Source organism: Mercenaria mercenaria, chromosome 17, assembly GCF_021730395.1.
Source record: "Mercenaria mercenaria strain notata chromosome 17, MADL_Memer_1, whole genome shotgun sequence".
In the NCBI taxonomy this organism is placed as follows: Eukaryota; Metazoa; Mollusca; class Bivalvia; order Venerida; family Veneridae; genus Mercenaria; species Mercenaria mercenaria.
This window is the reverse complement of record NC_069377.1, coordinates 11,216,744-11,222,777: the sequence shown is the minus strand read 5'-3', so window position 1 is coordinate 11,222,777 and position 6,034 is coordinate 11,216,744.

The window sequence follows — 6,034 nt, the reverse complement described above, 5'->3', positions numbered from 1 at the left end:
ATAACATAATTAGTGAGAAAAACAGCACATAATTCTCACTTGGGAATCTGAAAGACGAGAGATTAATTTCTAAAAATAAGTCAGGTTCCGAGAACGCAATCCAATCAAATCACAACCCCGTAACAGTGTATGTATTGATTTATACACAAAAACATATCTTGAAAATATAAATGAAGTAAAAATTATAGACAAACGAGGGCAAAATGAAAAATGATAGGAACACAGTCGGACATCGTCATGTAAATGTCAGTTGCAAACAGGTCACAGGTTAATTAATACTGGTTTATGCTACGTTTGTAACCTTATCATTGGCCCAACCATGGTTTCAAAGTTAACACTAAAAAGCCAACTTGAAGTTGATTCAATGTGTAAGTTTAAAAGGGTACAAACAAGAGCAAAACAAGACTTTCTTCTGGTTAGAAACATTGCAAACAAAATTGAGGTATTATAAAGAACAATTACAAGAAATGGAGTAACTAAAAAGGAAGAAGAAGTAAAAAATGTGAAAAATACCCTACGTTGCCAAATTAAAACTTTATGAATAAACTATCGGCTTTTACTCTTGAACTTTTGGTAACAGTTTCGCATATTTTGACAGTCAACGTTAATATATGTTTATAAAGAAGCGATAATATAACGATGATTTAATTTCTGGAAAAAAAACATTGAGGGACATAATATCAGATAACATATAAAGGTAGCAAAACAACATCCATACTTCGATATGCATCCCCCAAATCATGTATGAACATTAATCATGTTGAAAAGACTTGCATTTTTAATAATGTTCTACATAGACATAGCACAGTAAGATAGGGAAAGGTACGTGCGGTATGATTTTTATCATGAGTCACAAATAGCCTAAAATAGGACAAAGAAAAACCTAAATAATCTTAGGAAATCTAAAAATAGATGCCTGAATAAAACTCCATTACTTGAAAAAAGGGATATAAAATGACATCGTTTTAATGTCTGTCAGAGTTTTAAAGTACTTCAAGATCAAAGCACTGAAGAAGTGATGGGGTCATTTTCTTGTCGGTATGAGGGAAAATTTGAACTCGAACCCCGCTTCAAACCGTACTGTTAATGATTATGGTCTAGTCCTGTTCCTTCCCTAATACGATGGCTAGGAAAATTGACGGACCCGGAATAGTGTACCTCCTTTTTTGGAGAGTATTCAATTCCTACCATAAGACTACTTTAACTGATTTTTCAGGAGGGCGTAGGTTCAAGCCCAACTAGGACCAACTTTTTTTTTTCATTATATTTCTTTTATCTAGTAAGTTAAACTGTTTTTTTCAAGACTTATTCTCATTGATTTTTTGTACAAAAGCGGATTTTTTCCCCATCTGATTAGCCATTTCTTGCTGTTTAAAGTGAATTGAACTTCTGATACAGAAGGGTGAATGTTTAGACATCTTTGAAAATACTTAGTTACATGTTTTAAAAGTTATTGATTTCGCATTTATTCTTTAGTTTACAAATTTAAGAAGAAATGTAAGTAGGTTTTACTTCTACCCTATGATTCTTTTTGAATGGAGAGAGCAAGGCCATAATTTTTCAGTGTTTGAGCTTAATTTCTGTTTGATCAAAATCCTTTTATTTGAGGCTCCCCAGAAAAATTTGTTATCGACAGTTTTATAATTGTAACACAATACTTTGATGTTCCTTTTAGCAAAATATTTGGTATAATGAATTATCTGCGATCGTTTTGTGCAGTGGTTATCCCTTTGAAATTTGTCTTGAGAAAATAACATAAACTATACAAAATTAAAAGATCAAAGCCTTGAAATGTCTGATGGTTGCGGGTTTTTTGGTAGATTTATTTTCTGTTTAAATGCGAGTGTATGAATATACCTGAATGAGAAACAAATACAAATCTAATGTGCCTCATATCTAAGATGAACTCTGCCTGACCTAGCTTGTGATGTAACCATGGGCAGGAATACCTTATCATTGATAGATCTTATATAATCAAATGGTCGGTGTGAGTGGATACAGGTTGAATCAGAACTGCTTGTTCATTGATAATTCATCCGCATTGTTCATGAATGGGACTATTTTGTGTAGCACATGAACATCATTTGGATGTGATTCGGAATAAAATAAAGATGATTGTCAGAAATACACTTGTAACTTTGGTAGCGGGATAAACCCGCAACCAAAAAAAACGAAAAAAAAAAACGACACGGTAAAAGTTGTTTGAAAATGCAACACAGTGCGAAATAATGCAATTATTAAACGTTACCATTACGGATTAACTATCTTAATATAACCTGAAATACAACTGAAAACAAAAAAAAAAAAACAACAACAAAAAACAAACAGACAAATAAATAAACTGCCGTTAAATCAAATAATATAGTTTTTATTGTGGGCAGCGAAGCGTGACCACAAATTACCATACCATAAATTTACGGTCAAAATGTTTATTCGAAACCGAAGAACATGTAGTTTCATGTCCTCCATAAATTTTACGTATTTCAAGTCTGTTTAACTTTCAGAAAGCTTCTGAGATTAAACTTTATCAAAAAAATGCACTACTTTGATAGAAATTTATCTTTATCTTTTATAACAAAAACAACGCGTATGAAAATGAGCATGCTTGCTTTGATCACATGACCAAAACAATTCTTCATCACGTGACCAAAATAAACTATAAATAACCTACATAACTAGCGGAAGGTCTTTTTCACCCCAAGACACCCAAAGACACCCCAAAACACCCCAAAGACACCTAGAATATAAATGTATTTGTATCATTTATTAAAAACATATATTTCAAAGACATGCTAACCTTCAGAATAGATTTGTTCAAGGAAATGCATTTAAGAACATCAGCTGAAACGAACTTTTATTATGTGAAAGGGAGGTTAAGCCAACGTTACTATGTAAATAACATATTTATTTATTTCCCTTGGATTTAGTTATTCTGCAGATCCCGGACGCCCTAACAGTTAAAAACATTTTTATTTTTTACTCAAATTTACTAACATATTTTACAAACACAATAACTTCTGAATGAAAAGGAAATAACTGGATCTCCTTTAGGCTTTATCATAGTTAAGCTGTAACGGAGGGGCGCGAAAAATGCGTACCTGTTTCCCGGAAATACGAACGTATGCACTTCAGTTTGATTTAACATTACATTCTAGCTGGTGTTTGTGATTGACATGTCATTTAAGGGTATAATTAATTCGAAAGAAACATAATTTTAACAAATTTGCCTTTTTATCGCCGGTAGATCTGCGGTGTTTACGTCCCAAAGTACTCACGTTCTGGCGTACGATTTCTTCTCGGATAATTATACAATAGCGGGATTCGGATGACTGCAATGAAATCATTTGAGATCATCCAACCTAATTTAGAAAAATTTCAGTTTTCAGTATTTGAATTTGAACAATAAAATTCGTAAAAATATCTATGGAAGCATAGAATGTAGCCAAAAGGAATAATAGCAGACTCGCTTTGATTGAGTCTGTTCATGAGAGGTAATGAAATGTGCAACACCTCTTACGCCCCCTAGCACCGGCTTAAGCAGAACTCGATTACACATATATGTTGAATGGACTCCATGATTCCAAAGTACCAGAAAATATAACAACACTAAAACATGCATATTGTCATGATTATGAGGCATATTATATTAATCTACAGCTGAAAAATGACCGAATGCAACCCGAAGATCATGATGTGTGCAGATATTAGAGATAGTAGTAGTTGTTTTGGTTGTTTTAAAATTGAATGAAACATTTAATTTCATTGTAAATATTCTTTTATGGTTGCTTTTAGTTTAAGAACTGTTCTGGAGTGTCTTTTATCTATGTAATTCATGTATAGTATAGTCATTGCCTGCTTTTACCAAGATGAGATCTCATTCGAAAAATAAATAAATAAATAAAAAAGAAAGAAAAATCGCCTGTCAATGTCACAGGGGCCTGAACATGGAAACCCGTTTCTGATCAATAACTTGAGGACCACTTGACCCAGAATGTTGAAACTTCATAGGATGATTGGACATGTAGAGTAGATGACCCCTATTGATTTTTGAATCACTTGAGCAAAAGTTAAGGTCACAGGAACCAGAACTTTGAAAACAGTTTCCAACCAATAACTTTAGAATCAGAACCTTCAATCACGATGATAGGAATTACAAAGTCGATGACCCTTAATGTTCTGGGGTCACTTGACTTAAGGGAAAGGTCACAAGGCATGAAGATGGAAAAACTCTTTCTGGATCAATAACTTGAGAATCACTTGACCCAGAATGTTGAAACTTTATAGGATGATTGAACATGCAGAGTAGATGATCCCTGTTGATTTTGGACTCACTCGATCAAAGATCAAGGTCACAGGGCCTGAATATGGAACACGGTTTACTTGAGAACCACTTGAGACAGAATTTTGTAACTTCATAAGGTGATTGGACATGCCAAGTAGATGATCACTATTGCAGCCAAACATAAGTGTCTCTTTGTCTTTCGCTCCTATCCTCTATTGACTTCTTGCCCATTACGACTTTGCATTGGGGGACTAGGGAGATATGGGCATCTACTAATTTGAATTTCATTGCCCTCATTCGAAGGAGGAGGGGTATATTGTAAATATTAATGTTTGATGATTGATGTCGGTCATTCTGTAGACAAATCAGTTTCCGGATGATAACTGGAGAACGCTTGGGCCTAGGATCATGAGATCGGGAGATTTGTCAAATGACCCCTATTGGTTTTGAGTTCAGTAGGTCAAATGTCAATACTAGTATTACATTACAATAGAACTTTTTTGCCAGAAAAATAGATTATGCTTTGGTCTAAGATCACATTTGAAACGGAGGTCATTTCAGACTGGTAAATGACCCATGATTATTGATTTAAGATCAATACGTTAAATGTCCAGTAGGCTGTGACCAAATAATTTCTGTTCCTTGTCAGTTAATTCATGCAATCGTTCTACAAGCTCTTGTTATAACTACAATCTCCAAACATCACATAATTATCAATAAGTCCATGACCTTTGCTGACATTTACTGTTATTTCACATGTTCCCCTAGTTCCAGTAAAAGCAGAGTGTTTCCCATTGATTTGTTAAGAAAATGCTTATAATTCAAAAAACAATTTGAGCAAAATTAACCAAACCTCACACAATTTTCAGTAAGCACATGAGCTTTGCTCATATATTATTTTATCCCCTTTGACTTTGGTAAAAGAAAGGTTGAAAATGCTTATCACTCAAAAGTAGTTTAACTAGAATCACCAAACTTAAGCTAACTGTTCATGCTCATTACCAGAAGCTGTCAACCGCTGCCCACATCAGTCCTCTCAGTGTTTTGATTGTAAATGTAGACATTATTTCTGTAGCAAAGCATAACATGTACGCTGTCTCGGTATACAAATCGTAGAATCTTGTCATTTGTTCTTCTCACGTTACCGTGGCAATTCCACGCAGCGATTACGTCCCGTGGAACCTATAGCAACTCATCTGGAAGAATTGATTTTTAAAATTTATGCTTCCCTTTCACATTATACATATGTTGTGCTTAATTATTTTTTGTATTATATGCAAAATCATACCAAGTAAAAAGCAATACTTTTGTTAAACATTTAATCAATAATGCGCAATATAACTCACATATCGACATCCGTTATGAATGAAACTGTGCTCGGAACCAGTTTGTTTAATGAGCTATTTATAGACCGAGGTCATAATATATAACGAAGTGGTCGCTGGAATTCCGTTTCCATTTAAATAACATAAACAATAACATAGTGTTTCGATAACATTTTAATTCGATATGTTGTATATTTTTGTTAAATACGTTTTACATTTCGCATGATTTATCAGCTTTATCTGTGCGTATTACACAGTGTGTGTATTATGTCATTGAGTTTTACACAACCAAAGACGAAAAAGTTCCATTCATACGGACATTTCATTCATAGGGGGCGAATTAATTTACCTTCATTATGTAATATTTTCTAATGTTATCTAAAAGGATAACAGAGAGATGCATGACATAATCATTTACAGAATCAAA